The 18,635-nt window shown below is 45.9% G+C and overlaps 1 protein-coding gene across 2 annotated transcripts in view; it reads right to left on the reverse strand.

Annotated features, from left to right (window-relative positions):
• NMNAT1 (nicotinamide nucleotide adenylyltransferase 1) overlaps positions 1-18,635 on the reverse strand; it is a 383,145-nt gene that overhangs the window by 198,127 nt on the left and 166,383 nt on the right. The window lies entirely within an intron of this gene.

Raw genomic sequence — 18,635 nt, forward strand, 5'->3', positions numbered from 1 at the left:
GAGTTCCTTATCCCTCCCTGACAGTGTCAAGTACCTGACCCTGTCACATCAAACAATCAACTGTGATCCACTGGGTTTATTTCTTCCGGCATTCAACCCATAAATGAATTTCTTTGCATATACCAACATGTTTTTTGGACTTCTGTCCTTTAGCAAGGCAGGAAAAGCAATTATTAGGATGGAAAGATGGTAGTCAGCATCTCCGCCAATTAAAATGTGTAATCTCTTAAAAATATGTATGCATTGTTCGCAGTTGGAACATCTCTTCAATAGTATTGCCCATCCACATGGTCGACAGCTAGTGGGGATTACCCCAAAAAATAGTTAAAAACACACAAAAGAAAGCTGAATGTGCATTTTGTGCGCATTCGGCATGGTAAAAAAAACAAAAAAAAAACAAAGCCATAATATCAAACAAGGGTAGCGGGGGTGTCCCCCACCCCCCATGTTCTGTATTATGGGTTGCAGAGGTGTTCCCCGCAGACATTAAATGTAAAGCGGGGGCCCAACAACCAAAGGTTCTAATTACAAAATACGAACAAGTGGGCTTTGCAATTTTGTAACTTGCGATTTTGGGATTCAGTATTACAATGTAGATCTGGGGACATGCACTGCCATTAGTTTGTACACCTCTTGAATAATATTGTGTATTGTCAAGGCATCATGATGTAGACACATACAACTGAATGAAGTTTGGACTAAACTTTTAATAAAATAAAAAGAAGGTTGGAATAAGGCATAACTTGCCCTATGCTAATGTGGGATTTCCCTACCGAACTGAAACTAATGATAGTCTGTGCACAGAAGTCCAAAGCAAATTGTCTGTGTCCAAAACCTATACTTGCTCTCACATCTAAGTGTATACAATGTGTAGGGGATGTCAGTATAAAATGACAAGTGTTCAACATAAAAGTTCAGAGCTTCTTCCAGCTCTAAGATGGAAAAGGGTTCTTCCTCCCCCAAGGTTCAAACTATTCACTTTCCAAAAGAGGGGTTCCCTTGCCCACACTTTCACGTCTTTCAATACTTCAAAATAATACAATTCCTTGGGATCTCAAATGTTCCAAAATATAAAGTTCAGTTCCATCACAACAACTACAAAGTGGCTTTTCCTTAGGTGGATGTGTTCGGTCGAGGCGCGGTTGTCAGACCACACTCATTACAGGTCACGCAACCAACACACCGTACTTGCATCTGTTTCATAGATATCTTGCCACAGTTTCAGCTTCACAGTGAGGCTTGACTTAATCTCCTTTCAAGTACCCTTGAAGCTTTATTATCACTTGTTTTAGCAGCTTTCACCTGTAAAATCAACATAGGCTTCCCAGTACACTTTCCTACTAGGAAACTCAGTTACTGTTACAGTTCTTTTGAACCATCCATCATAGGCTTCCCAGTACACACTCCTACTAGGAAGCATATCCTCCGTTTCAGGTTGCTTGATTATAGTTCTTTTACACAATCCATCATAAGATTCCCAGTACACTCTCCTGCTAGGAAACTCAGTTCTTGTTACAGTTCTTTTGCACCATCTATCATAAGCTTCCCAGTAGGCTCTCCTGCTAGGAAACGTGTTCTCCGTTTAGGTTTCTTGATTATGACAGCTGGTGCCCTTTTTTGCAGATTTCCTTACATACAGGCTTTGTTACAATTATCTTTCTTTCGCACAATTATTCTTGGAAATGCTTGCTTATTTAACTCTTGCCAATGTTATCTCATTTAACGCACTTATTCTTGGCAATACTTGCTTTCGCGGCTTCTCATTAGGTTCATTACGTATTCAAATTGGCGTTGCTTATATTCAATTCAGATATTCAAAATTAAATGTCTTTTCCTCTAAGCCGCCCAGCCAGTGTCCGGGGCCCCCTTTTTTTACTCAGGCAGAATCACTGGCTTCCTGGTCTGCTTTCCACTTTCTGCAGCTTTCCGGGAGGCTCCTCTCTGCTCACGATGTGCTCGTGCTGGTTCCCTCATGCATACAGCATCTTCGACGGCTTCCTCGCTGCTTACGTCAGAGCTACGGTAGACTGCAGTCAGTGGCCCTGCACCTGCAAGCGTTCGGGGGTCTCTCAGATGCTCCCAGTACCATTGCTCTTTGCCACACTACTTCCTCAACTCTGCCTCAGACTGCCAACAAGCCCCTCTCGCTCACTGCACCGGATCACGCTCTATATACTTCCGAGGGGTTTGGGAAGGTGCCTTCTCACCACCACAACTTCTACCCTGGATCTCTCCTTCGCATTGTCCGCAAGGCTCCTTTCCGTGCCTCCTCTCACATCTCGCAGCGGAGTCATTTTTAAAGTTCCTGGCTCCATGATAATGAGTCCAACAATTAAACTGCTCCTGTTTCTACTTCCAGTCTGTCTTTGTGTTAGTGGTTGCCTCTTTGTCTCAGTACGTAAGTGGTGTTTGTGTATGTAGGAATCAATAGAGAGGTTGTATGGTTCTGGTGCGTCTCTTCCTCATCCCAGTACCTAGCTGATGTTCACTGGGAGATTATTTATGGAAAGTATAGTATTATTTATGGAAAGTACAGGAAAGGGACTGGTAATAACTTACAAAGGACTGGGGGATATTGATTTGATTAGAAAAGGCAAATGGGGGATACTGTCACTCGCCCATAGGTGCCTCATCCCCGCTCCCCAAGTCTCCTCCACCCGGGTGATCCTCCCTTGCATATCCACGCCTAGGGTCAGGCTCCGATAGCAACGACCTTTGCATGGCCCCCTTGAAAAAGGATGTATGGGGGAAAGAAGTGAGTACGCCCTCAGGTTCCTCACATAATCCACATGGTGGGCAGCTAGCTCATTGCACTGCCATTAGGAAATGGGTCGTAAAGAAGTAAAAAGAAAAAGGTATGGTCTGTAGTCAGTTCCTCGCTGTGCCACAATTGCCGACCTCTTTCATACACAGTATTATTCTAAATGTACTCTTGGTACCCCTTGATCCTCTTTTTGTATGTTGGGCAAGGATTTTCTGGGGGATGGGATGGGTTGGAGGAGTCAGAGTGATGCTGGAGGCGCTTAAGGGAAAAGCCCAGCCCAGGTCAAGTAGTCCTGTTCTCCTTAAGGAACCAAATCAAGTGCAGATAGGGGCACCATGGTGATTTGCATAAAAGCAAAGAGCATTTTGGGAACATAAGAATGACCACAGATTTGTATATTTGAATCCTGTAGTGGGATTCAGCATGGCACAATACAGACAATGCTACTGGTGTTTCTGAGCAGCATACTGGGTGTGCAGAAAAAGGAACTGAGGTCATGGGGTGTCTTCCAATAAGGTGTCATAAGTACGCAGGTACCAAAGCCAAAGTAGAGCTGCACAGTGCCCCATGGTGCCTGACAAGGTTTCCCAAGACAGCTGGCACACACACATTTATATGTATGAGATAAGGAATCTGTGGGAGAAGTGTCAGGTGCTGAGCTCTGCACCACGTTACTCAGCATCCCAAGATAGCATGCCCTTGGGCATCAGTGTTTTTTTCTTGGAGACTTGCCCATAGGGTGTTCGAGTGCCAGGGTAGGGGTGGCGCCACGGCAGTGTTGTATAGTTTGTGTGCCCCAGCACTATCCTTCAGGCAGGGGTCACATGGCAGCCATCTTGGAAGGGTACAAGTACTAATGAGGCTATAGTCCTTTATCCTTATCACTCATGCCAGTGAAGTGACCATTTTGTGTTGGCCTTTTTATTAAGGCTGCCCCAGGATTTTAGGAACCGCTCTGCAACCGAGTCATTTCCCTACCAGTACCTTGTTTTTTTCCTTCCAAAGTCTTGTTGGATTTACTGACCTTGAGCCATTTTCTAGATTTGCCTGTGGATTCGCCCCATGCTCTTGCCTCCTGGTTTTCTCCCCACCTGAGGTTCTCTTCACCCCTTTGATTCTTTTGCGATTGTGCTCTGAGACCTGTGGTACTTGTTCACCTTTACACATAGCCTGATTCCTTGCGTGGCACTCCAATGGGTGTCGCCCCTGAGTACGTGCCTGCCTGACTGCCAACCGACAACCCTTTCTCTCGCCTATTAGTGAATCAGACTTTTAGCCCTCTAAGCCCTCTCCTTCCTCCTCAGCCGACATCTGTAGAAGGTTCAGGTTAGTTCCTGACATGAGTTAGGGAGGAATTTGACTGTTGGCCGTTGCTCAGTGACACGCAGACAATTGATTTGTCGTTTTCTTTTCAGTTTAAAGCAACCTACTACGTTGCAGAATTCTGATTTTTCTAATTTCCTGCTCAAGTTCTTTCTGAGTCCCCTCGGAATTTGCACCTTGGTGGGGCTTGGGGGGGAGGGGTATGGGGCTAACAGGAAGGAATCCATTAATCTGCTCTGCGAACGATATGGTGCAGGCTGTTCCAGTAATGAACAAACGTGCCAATGAACTGGGAAGGCAGAGTGGCGGTGGCAGCAGGCGTCTCTTCTGGTTTATGCTTTAGGGGAGATTAGGGCACTGGTACTGATGTAATTTCTTGCTTACCCAAGGTCATGTTTTTAAACTGCTAACCTTATACTCCGTCAGTTACAGAGTAACCTGGTGCATGTGCTCTCGCCTCTTCACTGTTGGATCAGTGCAGTGGCCAGGGCAATTAAGCATTCCATTGGGCAAGCAGATTAACACTTGTGATTTGAATAGGCCCTTTTGGCCAAGATAAGAGCACCACACTTGGGCCTCCGGTAACTTTGGAGGTCAGTATTAGTACTGTGATGATGCTTCGCCATCAGGAAAGGTCTTGGCAGCTCGCAGGTCAAACGAGGCCTCCTCCAAATCAAGCTTTGGTTTGGTGTCTTCCTCCTAGCTTCAACACCAGGTGATAGTCAGTGCAATGGGCCAGACTCCTCACTTTTAAGGAGTTGAAGCAGTGAAGGACAGGGGAAACCCAGGACACAATCAGTGGGGTGCCCCCTTACAAACCTTTTGGCAGCCAAACAATTAGCATACACCATTCAAATTGTGCAGACATTCTCCCCAGAATTTCTCTCATATGTGGATTCAGTATGAATTCCAGATACGTTTCGGAAGCAGGTCATATATAGTTCTGGCAATTGCAGCACTTGTTCTCTGAGGCAGGCAGTAGCCATGATAAAGTATTTACCCTTTACTTTGCCTAAATACCTTCTTCTATACATACTTCTTAACTTTACTTCATCTTCACATTGTCAATGTAGGGGCAAGAATGTGGATGAGAGAAGAACAGAGGGATACAGGGGGTTACCTTGTATTGACAAAGGGAATATTTTCCTGATTTAAGTATCTAACTGATTGAGGTACTGTAATCTGGTGTTGTGCTTTCTCGCAGTACAGATCTTTTCTTATTGTCCCTTGTAAGTAAAAGACAGAAGAGAAGAAGTAAATGACAGAAGAGGTAAATGTATGGTGAAGTGAATGCAGAAGATGTAAAGACATACATCCCCACATATGTGTTCTATTTGCCCATTCATATGATTACTATCTGGCCATTGTACTCAGTCCTGGAGTTTGTGTGGTGTTCCTAGCAGAGACAACCCTGGAGTACAGCTGGCAGTGCCCTACAAGAATCACAAAAGGCTGACACCAACCAGTGGATCCCACTAGCCAATACTGGCACAGAGTAAACAGGGGAACTCTGTGTAGTCTCTTAATATGATGGACTCAGGATCTCTTGGGGAAACGTGAGATTCAGGTCTCAAATGAGGCCTATTGTGAGGGCTCCACAGGGAAAAGGAGGGTAATCCAGGTCGAACAGTCACAAATATACAGTGGACTTGTGTTAGAGTAACAGGATGGTAGTTTCAATCACACAGTGTCTTCAATAGATAAGAATTGGCAGCTAACCTTCAGAAATTATTGAAACAATTGCAAGACAGTCCAATTCATGTGAAAGCGTTGCACTAAGATATTAAAGGGAAGAATTGCATCAAATGCACCAAAAAACAAGAACAAACATCATCCAACATGATGAGAGCACTTCTTATGATAGTCAGCATGGCTGACTCAGGGCTGCTATTCTCTATGAAAACAAGCTTGATAAGAGCTTCACAAGTGATGACCAATTTAGCCGTCAAGTTCAATAAGAACATGCATGTCTAGAACCATTCTGATAAAAGGTTTGTTAATAGGCAATCATTATTATTGAAAAGTTGCTTTCTAAATAAAGGGTTATCCTGCACTGACTGAAAATAATCTGAATAGGCTTCCTGAGAAAAATGTTTTTAGAATCGTGCACCCTACATCGGAAATAGTCCAAGGTGCTCTCCTCTTCTTTTCATCACTAACAATGTCTATTTCTATTCGTATTATAAACCTAGCCAGCAATTTCAACTCTAATTACTGTCATTTTGGACATCCGTAGAGAACCTTTTGAAATGCTTATAATGTTGGCACTGTTGTACGAATTGTCACAAAACGTCCCAAAGAAAATATATATCCAACCTTGAATTTCGATCAAAAGCTTTGTGAGGTTGTGCCAAAAGGGATGGGGCAAAGTCACTCGGGGAGGGGATTCCAAAACTTGGATTTCTATGTAATGTCTTACATGGAAACCCTTTCTCTGACCTCCAGTATGAGCTGATGCTTGGATTTGCACTACGAGTCATAAATTGCATTAGTGATATCAGGGTTTGGATAAACTGTCCTTACACGCATTTTCATTGAGTTGACTAGCTAATATGTGCCTGTGGATAGGACCCATGTCCACAGATATTAGTACGCAGCCACCAGACTGGCTAGTCAAAAACGGCAAATCCAGTTTTTGGAGGTGAAACCAATTTGCAACGGGTGCTTCTGTGGCCCAATGACATTTAACAGGGCATGTGTACTGCAAACATTTCAAAAAGGGCATATGATAACCTAATGAGTCACTCATGAGGCTGGAATGTATTGGGGTGTCCAAGATGGGAACAATATACCACAGAAATGTAAAACAAAAAAAAACGTAGTTTTAGCCATGGTGTTCACAGTCTTCCAAAGGGGTGTGCAAGCCACCAGATGGGGGCAAAATGCTTTCTAGTGGCCAGCCACTTTAGGCAGAGTGCGGGGACCCCTAGAGAGGGAAAATATGCCACGAAGACTGGTTTTACCCACAGGGACCCAGCGGTACAGCATCCGAGTCTGCAGGTACGGGCCAAATCTAAGGCCATTTGAGAAGTGAGTTAGCAGGGCTGTGAATTCAGAAGAAAATAATTTCTGGGTTGCTTTGAGGTAAGCAATTGTCAGCAGTCCACTCCTGAAGGGTTTGCATGCACTTGAAGATGGTGCTGTCATCTGATGGGCTCCTCTTGTGGTAGGAGGACATCTGCACACATGGACAGCATATAGAAGGAAGCTAAATGAAAATACTTCAGTGAGGGAGGCAAAGAGTGTAATGTATGCATTGAAGAGCCAAGGAAAATGGTGGACTCTTGTGAGACTCCCCTTTTGAGATAAATCTGGGGAATTTGTGCCAGAGTTATACTTATCTACCTTCCAAGAAGGAGGAAAGCCACTCTGCTGCTGTTCCTTTGATGCCCATTGATCCTTTTAATCTTATTAATGGAATGGACCGAGTCACTGTCTTAGGCTACTAACATCAAGTAGGATATGTTGGAAGTATTCTATAGGCAGGACATCTGTGTGGAACTACAGTTAAACCTAAATGAGGTGGAGGGCTTTGACACACTGGTGGGTCGTCAGCCATGGCTTGAAATTCGTTGTAAGCTACAAACCCACAATATTAACAAAATAATCGATATTCATATTTCCTACCTCAATGAAAGTAAAACTAAAAAGACTCGGACTGAAAAAGGGGAGACGCTGTTGACCTCTGGGTTTGAAATACTTGCAACGCCCGATGACCACAAATGGCTTCAATGTGGTCCTGAAGGAGTTTTATCAGGGACCAGTGGATATCGAGGTGGAATCCTCATTCAAAGCTTAGATCTCCAAGATTACCATAGCAGCAGCAGGTGCCTTATAGTGGAAAGTGCTACCCCTGGTGACTAGAGGAAAGGTAAATCCATTCAAGGTAAGGTGAAAGGTGAGAACAGGTCATTGTAGGGCATTTGGCTAAATAGAAAAATGTAGGACGCATATTCTTACTGTCCTAATCCTTCAATTTGGCAGGATGCCCTGTGAAAAGGCTCTTAAGCTACCCCATAGGATCGTGCTGGGGAATAACATGAAATATAGCTAACCTAACCAAAAAAAGTAAGCCCCTGTGCTCGTGGGTAGGTTGGCCACTCACCTGCAATAAGTATTTCCGGCTAGGTAGCAGAGCAATCTAATCGCTCCAATCTCTACAGGAAAGAGAGAAAAAAAAAAGAGCCATCGCTGGACTGACTTGTAATAGATAGATGAAAGATACTGTGGGCCTGATAACGACTTTGGCGGTAATGCCGGTGGTATTACCGCCAGCGGTATTAGCCCTACCGCCGAACTCCCCGGCGCTAATAGCGCCGGATCATGAGTTTGGCGGTAATGTAATTCCCCATTCCCCATTGAGCCCATTCGGGAATGCCCTATTGGGCTCAATGGGGAAAATTCGCGCTCTTACCGCTGGCGGTAATAGCACGAATTTTCGGCAGATTTCCCCCCCAGCCAATAGCTGGGGCGAAATCCGCCAAACCTGTGATTTGGCGGACCCTTAAATCCGGCGGTAATAGCGCGACCGCCGGATTTAAGGGTTACCGCCAAAGTCGTGATGAGGCCCTGTGTCAAGAGTATCCGCAGTTTCATTAACTAGAATAGTTTGACAGGTATTTTAATGAGTTTATTTTGTATTCATAAAACACTCTCATCATCTAGTCTTGCCACCAACATCTAGTGTAAGAGAGCGCCGGCGCGAGAACCCAAGCGGTCTGTGCCAGTGAGTACAAATACAGCACAAGAACACAAAGCGCATTACTGTGTAGCTTTAGCTTGTTGCCTACTTATTTTATATCGAGTGCTTTTAGACTTGTGATTTTAGTATTTTGTAATCTTACTATTGAATTTTATGATTTGTGTTTGCTGATAGATTGATTCTAGTAGCGCCAATACAGATAATTCTCTTTTAGTGGCACATAGCAGTTGAATTGTGCATTTAATATTGCTGCTTCAAATTACATTAAACAAACAGCCTGTCCGAGGCACCCATAATATAAAAATCCTGTAAGGCCCAAAGAGTGTTGCCTCTATTGTAAGCAGTGGTAGCAGACGTTCCATAAAGAAACTACACCACCCAGACTGTCTGTAGTTCTCGCTCTGCTCAAATTTGCGAATCCAGCGCCAGAGCACAAGCGGTCTGTGGCAGTCAGTGAAAGGCAGAGAAGGACAGCAGAGGTATAGTCTTGTCTCCCTAACCTACACCAGCACTTGCTAGGACATTCATGGGTATTGTGGAGGTTATTGTTATAGGCTATAAGAATTGCCAGGTCCAAACTGGATAACTCGGGTTACCCCCCCCCCCCACTCAACTTGAGCAGCCAGCAATTGCTGCGGGCAACCCAGCTTAGCATAGACAAACAAATTTGTCTCCCTGACACCCCGGGGACCCGACCAACCCTGCGAGGTTGCTTTTAAGGCCCAACAGGAGGTCGAGCCAGCGAAGAGGGAAACGGGCAGCACACAAATACAAATGGTACTCGGGACAGACATCCAAGTGAGCCCCCCCAACACCCCTGGAATCCAGTCATGCCTGCGAGGTGGCTTTTAATGCCCACAGGGAGGTTGAGCCAGCAAAGAGGAAAACAGGCAGCTCACAAATACAAATGGTACCCAGGACAGACAAAGTCAACACCCTAGGAACCTAACAGGGAGGTCGAGACCGCTTTAGGGGAAAGAGGACCAGGGACAATAAGAAAAGATCTGTACTGCGAGAAAGCACAACACCAGATTACAGTACCTCAATCAGTTAGATACTTAAATCAGGAAAATTAACACATCAGGAAGGGATACTAGGTCCAATATTACTAATAAACAAAAGGAGTAAAACAGATGAGCAACCTATGTGTACCCTGAAATTGATGTTGTTAAACACGAGATCCCTCATAAAGCATGCAGGAGAAATATCTTGCATCCAAGTACAAGATCTGGACCTATGCGCATTGACCGAAACAGGGAGTCATGACGCAGATGGCCCATCTTTACACCTGGCCACTCCGGAAGGATACAGTATATTAAGTCAAGATAGAAAAGAGGGAAAAGGAGGAGGTGTTGCTCTCATCTTTAAATCAGAACTAAAAATATGGGAGACAAAGATAGAAGAGATGCAGAGATCATGCTAGTAAAAGTTGGCATTCGTGCAGAAACAACCTTTAACATAATGTTAATTTACAGAGTGCCTATAGTAGTAACAGATTTTCCAAGCCAACTATGTGATTGCATTTTACAGTTGCTAAAACTTAATACCAAACTACTAAAATTAGGCGATTCTCAACTATTGGCTGGGTGATACCTCAGACACCACAGCAACTATTCTGGAGACAGCATTGAGCTCGCTAGGTTTTCAACAAATTATTACAATCCCGACGCATATAAAGGGACATACACTCACAATGTTAGCATATCCGCAACTGAGGTCAAACCCTGCCCCTGGTCAGACCATGCATGCATATATTTCCACATCTGTAATGAGCGTTTTATAAAAAAAAAAAGAAAAAAAAAACACAGCAGGATTCCCATCCTAGTTAGGAGCACGTAAAAACGAACCTCAGACAATTTTATACCCTGGATCATTCCTTTATCAGCTCAAATCAGGCCGAATGTTGTCAGCAGAGAAACTGAAGCTGAACCGGTAACTCTAGTTTATGGTGTACCACAAGGAGCATGTGTGTCCCCATCAATATTTACTACCTTCATGGTCCCTTTCTTTAACATGCTGGAACATAAATGCATCATGTTTTCCAACTACGCAGATGACACGCAGTGTTTCATACCACTCAGAGGATGTCATAGTACGGATGAAATATGGATAAACAAAGTATATGACTGCATCCAGATCTGGATGGTACAGAATTGGGCTGCTCTGAACAATGCAAAAACAGAGTTTATGGTGATAGGAACAAGCAAGAAATTGGCCAAGCTGGGACCCTTGTACAAGAGCTTCAATATTGCAGATTGCTAAATTGAAGTACTAAAGTAAATTAAAATCCTGGGTATCACATTAGGTTAGATCTTAACTATGGGATCACAAGTGTAATCCAGGTAATCCAGAACAGCGCAGTAAGGGCAGAGAAGGGATTGAAGTGGAGAGACCATGTGTCTGGAGCAAGACGCAGTCTACACTGGCTCCCAATTAAACCAATAATACAGTTTAGACTACTATTAATCACGCACAAATGCCATGGGGGGGGCATATGCCAACATACTTAATGGAAGAGATAGTGGAGAAACCGAGCCAGAGGGCTCTGAGATCTAACAAGTCCCATCTGTTAAGAACACAGATAAGCAAAAACAAGCAAAGCTGTCAAGGAGCTTTCAGCAAAGCTGCGCCCATGGCCTGGAATACTCTGCCTCTGGAAGAAAACTCTACAGCTACATTCAAGAAGAAACTTAAAACACACTTATTTCACTAAATAGTAGAGTTAGCTGGAGAAACCCCTCATCTAATTCAGAAGTAGTAGCTGGAGGGTACTCTTTGTTTGCGCCTCGTTACGTGTGCGCCCGTAAGCCCTTGGGTACCTGGTGTGCGTTAGAAGTTAAAGTAAAGCAAAAATGAGTAGAATATTTCAAGCAGGTATGGGCAGAGTTCACTATTGGCACAAAGTACGTAAAATGGTAAATCAACAGATCCGTTTTTTTTACTACACAAAATAATTAGATTCTATTTATAAAGCACCAAGTAAAAATAATAAGGTACACATTCTAAGTAATGCAAATTAGGGCAATTACATAATCACAGTTATTGGGGATGGATGTAAGAAAGGAAATAAAAGAGCAGAAAACTAGTGCAGGAGCGAGTGCAAGGCGAGAGGGGGAGTATTTCATGGCTTTGGAGCAAGCAGCTAGAATGGAAAAGAATTAAGTTGAGAACAAAAAGGGCAAAGAGCACATAGAAGGAGCTGGGAGGATGGGAGAAGAACCTGAACAGAGGAATGTAGTGATAAGCGGAAGGAGGCAGACAGGAGCCCCACTTTATAAATGCATGTATAAAGGATACAGGGGATAGGAAATGAAAGCCAGGCTAGGAAAGAAAGCTAGTGAATAGAGACGAGTACATGAGATGTGAGTGTTAAGCTGGAAAAAAGAGGAGTAGCAGAATAAAGACGGATTGTGGGGGAAAGCAGAAAGGGCATAAGGTGGATATTCAAGGTGAAGATGGGAAGGATAGATGAGGTGACCGAAGACCCTGTGAGGATGAGTATCTTGGTGCAGAGGAAGGTATGAAAAGGGCACATTTTCCAGATATTATGATGTTGGAAACGACAAATATGAGCAAGGGATCAAATATGTGGAGAGAAATAAAGTGATGGCCTGCAGTATAAATATGGCACCCTATATTTTGTTTGCATCAATGTTCAATTGGGGAGGAGGTTGATAAGCAGTACCGTGGTATGAAGGACCCTTGGGGTAACTTGCAGGTTCAAGGCAAGGATGCGGTTTAGGGTAATGGCCATCTCTGGGTGACATATGCAAGGTGATTGGGTAAGAAAAGGGACCTTTTCTGGGGCTGGCTGGTGCACAGACCAAAAGCGCACTTCTCAAAACATGGCTTCATGGTAGGGCCTTGCTTAGCTGGACATTGGGCTCATGCAGGTCACTGGTAGCGATTCGTCATTAACATTGTGTTATTGTCTATATTTACTTGGTGTTTTGTTAACACAATACATGCATACATTCATGTCTCATAGGATTTTGGAAGGTTGCAGGCTCCAAAATATCTAGCCCCCCCAGTTCAGTCTTCAGGTCAGCGTCTGCTTCCAACTCCAGCACTTCTCCAAGTAACAGAAGCAGACACTCCACTTTACTAGGAAACCTAGATATGATAATGGTTTAAAGTGTCAAACGGTTGGCAGGAATGAACATTCTGGCCAACACCCAGTCGGCGGGGGGAGTGAGAGACAGGCATGGTATCAAGAGATGACAGATGTAACCGTTTTGAATTCCTTTCTTAAAATGTCAGGATGGGTGTAATGCCTAACCTGCCCTATAGCTATGGTGGGGATTGCCCTACCTAAAGCAACTAAGGATAGTCTGTGTCAGTAAGTTCAACTTAAAATTCTGTCTTTGCCAAAACACATGCTTGCCCTCACACCTAAAGCAAAATAATGCATAGTTCTGAACTATTTCCAGCTTGAATTTCTTCTTCAGCTCCCCTTCCCCAACTGTAAACAAGTTCACAACAGTTATAAAGATACCTTCTCTTGGACTCACAGTTCCACACCAGTTCCTTCAAGTTAACTCTTCACAAGCTAAATGGTAGTGTCTCCTCGGTCTTGGCACAGTTTACCGACTACACGATCCACCCATCACAGGTCATGGGTGTGTTTTTATAAGCAAATTTGGTGTTTTTTCATTTTTGTTTCATCTCATTTTGGACCTTAACTGTAACCTGCTAGCCCAGTGACTGTTCACTACCGTTGTACTTGCATTTTTCTCCCACTGCCCCCTCTTTACCTGACCATGGCACCATCTGTCTCTCCTATCTACTCAAACTGTTAAATTATCAACTATCCTTCCCTTCTCACGAAGTCTGGTAAGAAGAAATTAAAAAAGGATATCCTGGCCTCCAACCCAGGACTCCCCATTGCTGATACCTATTCCTTACCGACATACTCTTTGTCGTTCCTGCACCAGTTCTATGAACCCCTCATATGATCTCTGTGCTCTGTCCTGTCTCCTCCTCTCCCATTAATGGTGGCACCGGCTGGGAAGTGCATATGGATTCTTTGCACTCCTCCAGAGTCGTCATAAATGTCTACCTAAATGACACCGTCATGGTGCAAGGCCATCAGGCCAATCTCTGTCTCTTTGATAGGCAGTTCCCTCGCCTCATCAACTTCCTCTCATCTCCTGCTGCACCCTACTCCTCTCCCTTGGCTACCTTGCCCTTTACTTCTGCCTCCTCTGCCCCATCTCATACTCCTTCCACACCTCCGCAGGGCGTATCTCTAATATGTACCCCTCCCTGGAAGGTCTTTAAGGCTGGCAACCTTCCTCATCTTGCCACCCTCAATCCTCACTCCACTGTCAAACACTCCTCTGACATCTGCCACCTCCCTGACGAACTACACCTCGATGTCCTCGGTCTTACCGAGACATGGTTCACGGCCAGCTCTGTCACGAGTTTTGACATTCTCCTCCCTGATGGCTACAAGATCCTCTCCACCCCCAGATCCACCCGGCCTGGAGGTGGTGTAGGCCTGATCTTCCCTGAGTGGATTCCTTCCTCTATCATCCCTACTCAGACTTACTCCTCTTTCGAATGCCTTGTCTGTAGGCTCTCCCTCTCTCCAAGCCACTCCCTTACTGTTGCTACACTCTACCGTACACCTGGTCAATTCACCTCTTTTTCTCTCTGAGTGGTCAGATCTCTTCTCCGCCCTCCTACCCTCTACCTCTCAACTCCTCCTCCTTGGTGACCTTAACATCCATCTTGATTCTCCCTGTTCCTCATCTGTGCTCTTTCGCGACCTCTGCGATTCACTCTCCCTTTCTATCCTCCCCTCCGGCCCGACTCACTCTGCTGACCACACACTTGATGTCTTGATCTCCTCTGGCCTCCACCTATCTACTCCCCTCACCACTCATCTTTCCTGGAGTGATCACTGCCTCCTCTCCTCTCATCTTCCCATCTCCGCCCCTCAAGCCAAGCCTACCCCAAGACTGCCAGCCAAATTCTCGGGCATCCAGCCCATGAAACGTGTGTCAGTCAAGGCTTTCGCTACCACCTTCTCACCCCCTCCTCCACTCCTGGCTGACTCACACCCTGACACAGCCCTGTCCCTCCTCTACTCCTCTATTTCTGATACTCTTGCCCCTGTCAGGAGGATCCATTTGAAGCCCAAAACCATGTGTAATTCTTGGTTTGACTCCGACCTAGATACACTCAAACTTAAGTAGAGGGCGGCTGAGAGGAAATGGGGGTCCTCTTGCTCATCCTCTGACAAACTGGCCTGCCCCCTACTCCAACGGCAATACCGTCTCTCCGTACGTACCAAGAAGCAAGTCCATATTCAAGCCTGTGTCTCTGCGGCAGCTAACAACTCGGCCAAACTCTTTAGAATCTGCAAGGAGCTGGACAACCCTGATGCAGTATCCACCCCTCTCGCCTCTTGGGATCTTCGCAATGACCTTGCCTCACACTTTATCTCTAAAACCCAGGACATCTTGTCCTCACTCTCCTCCTCCCCCGCTCGTCTCTGCTTTTTGACCCACCCTCAGGTACCCCTCCTCCCTCTTTCCCTGCCTTTCTTCTTTTCTCCCCTGATGAGGTCGCTAGACAAGTCCGATCTATGAAAGCCTCCTCAAGACAGACAGGTCCATCCCTTCTCCTCCAAAACTATTAAGGACCACATCGATACCCTTGCCGACTTCTGCAACCTCTTGTTTGCCGTTGGATCTTTCCCCTCCCCTCGGAAGCACTCCCTTGTGCATCCTCTCCTCAAGAAACCCACAGCTGATCCCTCTTGTCCGGCTAACTATCACCCAATTTCCATTACTCCCTTTTTGGGTAAGCTCCTGGAAAAGCTTGCCATCTCTCAGCTTAACCTTCATTCTGACTCAGTTGGCTCTCTCCGTGACCACCAATCTAGCTTCAAAGTACGGAAACTGCTCTCCTGAACATCCGTGAAGACATGCTCTCCAACCTTGACTCTAACATTCCCTCTGTCCTCATCGTACTTGATCTCTCCTCTGCTTTTGACACAGTCAACCATACCACCCTGCTAAATCGTCTCTGTGACAACCTGGGTATCACCGATCAGGCTCTGGCCTGGCTGACTCTTTTCTCTCTGATCGACCCTCCCGGGTACAACTTGGGTCCTTCCTATCCTCTATCTCCCCCTCTACCTGCGGTGTTCCCCAGGGGTCTAACATTTCACCCTTGCTTTTCAATCTATACCTGGCAACTCTCGCCTACTGCATTTCCATTTTCTGATCAAATTTCCAGTAGTATGCTGACAACACCCAACTCATTTTCAAGCTTCCCTCGGCCACCTCCTCCCCTTCCCTCATCTCTGACTGCCTAATCGCCATTCGAAATTGGTGTGCCGCAAATTATCTTTGTTTAAACGCCAACAAGACCGAGATCCTCCTCATTGGTACACCCCCTCCATCCTTTCCCCCTCGCTCTCTGGCCAGCCTCCCTTGGCCCTCCTCCTGCCCCTACCAGCGAAGCTAAGAACCTTGGGGTCATCTTTGACTCCACACTTTTTTTCTCTGCACACATCTCTGATGTCTCCAAAAAGTGAAACTTCTTACTGCACCTCCTTAAAGGTACTCTTCCTTTCCTCTCCTTCCCTCAGAAGCTCCTTGTCGCCCAAGCTCTGATTATCTCTAGGTTGGACTACTGTAACTTCTTCTTAATCTACCTGCCTCCACTCTCCGCCCTTTAAAACTAATCCAGAACAGGACTGCGAGACTTTTCCTTGGCCTCAAGCCCTGGGATCGTATCTCTCCAGCTCTGAAATCTCTTATTGGCTCCCTGTGGTTGCAAGGATTACATTTGAAACCCTTTGCATTGTCCATAAGGCTTTCTGGGGCCTGGTCCAAATTACCTTCAACTATCCCTCTGTAAATACCTCCACTCTAGAGCCCTTCGCTCCTCTACCTCCAACTCCCTCAGGTTCAGTCGTTTTTCAAAGAAGCAAGCTGGTGGTAGATCTTTGTCTTCTGCGGGGGCCTTCTTCTGGAACTGCCTGCCACCTTGAAACTTGATGATAACCATCAACGGTTCCAGAAGCTCCCCAAGACCTTTCTCTACGCCTCTGCCTTTGCCCCTCTTCGCCCCTACTGATCTGCGTTCTCTCTCAGCAATGCTGCACCTGGCCACCCTCTGTCCTTCGGGCCCGGATACCTGCTCACCCTGCCACCTTCCTGCACTACCCCCTGGCCATGCACTGGGGCCTGTATCTGTACCCATACAGCCCCCCTAACCACTCTTTGTCTGCACTGATCAGATACTCCCTATCTGACTAGCCTTGCACTTGGCACAAGCAGGCTGCACTACCACCGTTTTGGATCACCGTATTTATTTACTTATTATTTATCTTGTCCTCTCTTATGCTCTGCACTTTCCCAATTTCTCCCCCCTCCCAGGCACTTCCCCTCCCTTTCCCTTCCCCATGCACTTGCGCGTTCTCAATGTCTATGGGCCTAGTAAGATCGTTGTTTTTGTTCTCTCCCCTGTTCCCCTCCCTTTGCCTGGTCACGCCCTGAAATGCCTGTCTATCAGCGCGATATAAATAAAATACATAATGCAACCGAGAGACAATATGGCATTCTTAGTATCTTTTTTAAAACGTACAGTCACCATTCAGGATATCAAGGGTTACTTCAACAGCAGTTGTCTTTCCATTCGGTATTCAATATATCCAGCATGTCTTGGCTTCCGAAAACAAAACCCTCCTTTTTCAGCAAGTTCCCCTTCCCCTTGTCCTTCTCCGCAACTCAGACTCGGCTTGGGTACTGATTGCTTACTATACACCTGCAGGTTTGTGCAATATAATAAGTCAGGTTTTTTTCAAATGCACAAGTTTATCGACTTAAAATGATTATTCTTATTTTCCTCCATGATTATTAAGCACCTGCAATCACTGTATCACCTGCTTTGTAAAGTTTTAACTTCTCCCAGAATGTTCACTGCGGTTCTTTTGTACGCGCATATAACCATGGCTGTTTCTTTCAATTGGGTGTTACAAACTCGTTTTTATGGTAAAACGACAGGCTCCCGCGCCCTACAAAGGAGGACCCCTCGGCGGGGGCCCCCCTTAGTGGCGACTCCCTCAGGAGGCGTGGGGGGGTGGTGATCGTGGAGCTAAGCTGATCCCCACCCAGAAGGGGGAGGAGGGGGCAACGGGGGTGACGTCATCCCATAGCAACGCAGGCCAGCGCGCCCCAGCAAGAGACGCTACATAAGGCCCGGGAAAATGCAAGAGGGACCTCTTCCCTGCCGACTCCCGGACAAAGTTCAGCAACAGGTCTCTTGCGGACAAGCCCAGCAGATTTGACATGGTGTTCCCGTTAGAAAGCACTGGCGGATACCACAAGGGGAACTGCACAGCCATCAGTTTAGTATGAACGGCACCCAGGAGTATTGGACTCAGGGGAGGCCCACGTTAATGGGGAGGGTTATGGGGCTTGGAAGACCTTCCAACTCCAAAAGTGGGTGGGGGAAATGGGAAGTGCATCATTGGAAACAAAAAAATGGAGAGCAACAATGAAGTCTGCAAGGGGGGGTGAATTGAAAGATTGCACAGTTAACGGGGCTCCGGCAAGTAGGTTGGAAACTGAGGGGAAGGGAGCCCATGGGAGATTAGGGGTTGTTGAGGGTGGGTTCAAGAGAAGTGGGGCATTCGATATTGGCAGCTCAAGGAGATCTAAAGAAACACTTGGGAGGGGGGGGCTTTGGAATGCGGGGGGTAGGGGCCAGGTCGAGCAGGGGGGATAGGTGAGGAGGACCCCTCTTTAGCGAAAGGCAGGGGAAGACGATGGGGATAAGAAGGCGGCTGGGCCCTGGGGTGTAGGTAGCACTGGATGGATGGGGCTC

The sequence above is a fragment of the Ambystoma mexicanum genome, chromosome 8 (genome assembly GCF_040938575.1).
Source record: "Ambystoma mexicanum isolate Mex_15411 chromosome 8, UKY_AmexF1_1, whole genome shotgun sequence".
Taxonomy (NCBI): Eukaryota; Metazoa; Chordata; class Amphibia; order Caudata; family Ambystomatidae; genus Ambystoma; species Ambystoma mexicanum.